This window comes from Wasmannia auropunctata, unplaced genomic scaffold (genome assembly GCF_000956235.1).
Source record: "Wasmannia auropunctata unplaced genomic scaffold, wasmannia.A_1.0 LD336088.1, whole genome shotgun sequence".
NCBI lineage: Eukaryota > Metazoa > Arthropoda > Insecta > Hymenoptera > Formicidae > Wasmannia > Wasmannia auropunctata.
This window is the reverse complement of record NW_012026802.1, coordinates 43,822-44,443: the sequence shown is the minus strand read 5'-3', so window position 1 is coordinate 44,443 and position 622 is coordinate 43,822. Positions and strand designations below refer to the sequence as shown.

At 21.5% G+C, this 622-nt stretch overlaps 1 protein-coding gene across 1 annotated transcript in view; it reads left to right on the top strand.

The window, feature by feature from the left end:
* The window catches only part of LOC105448354 (trans-1,2-dihydrobenzene-1,2-diol dehydrogenase-like), a 9,490-nt gene that overhangs the window by 5,098 nt on the left and 3,770 nt on the right, over window positions 1-622 (top strand). The gene's annotated exons all lie outside the window — the stretch shown is intronic.

Genomic DNA, 622 nt, shown 5'->3' with positions numbered 1-622 from the left:
TTTAATAAATTAAAAATATAGTATTACCAAAAAGAAGTAAAATCAAAATATTATTTCAAGTATATTTATTGTAATTGAATTAAAAACTAAAAAAATATATCTCGAAAAAAAATATTATATCAAATTAAACAAATAAAATCCATGTTGTATTATTTTCAATGTATACGTAAAAATAAAACAAGAAATGCAATAGATAGCGTAATGAGAACCGCAGAAATTAAAAAGGGATTTCGATAACAAATAGCAAATTACGTGACAGAAAAATCAAAGGTAGGAAGAAATCTCCAGCAGCAGCATACTTGGCTCGCCCGTTTTTTATATATAAACTCAAGGAAATATAATACATGCAATTCATGCTAACAATACATTATTTATTAATAGTAAATATTTTATGTAAATTAAAAAGATTAAATATACACGTATTCACTAATAACTTTAAAATAATATGCATCAACGAATAACCTTGTAATGCCTTTAAATTTTATTTAAGATAATTATCTTGGTGCTTCTTATAATATCTCTATGTAAATTTTATTACAGAATTATATTACGAATTTGAGTTTTATAATAATGTGAATTTTGTTACAGTAATATCACAAGTTATTATTTAACATAATATTAT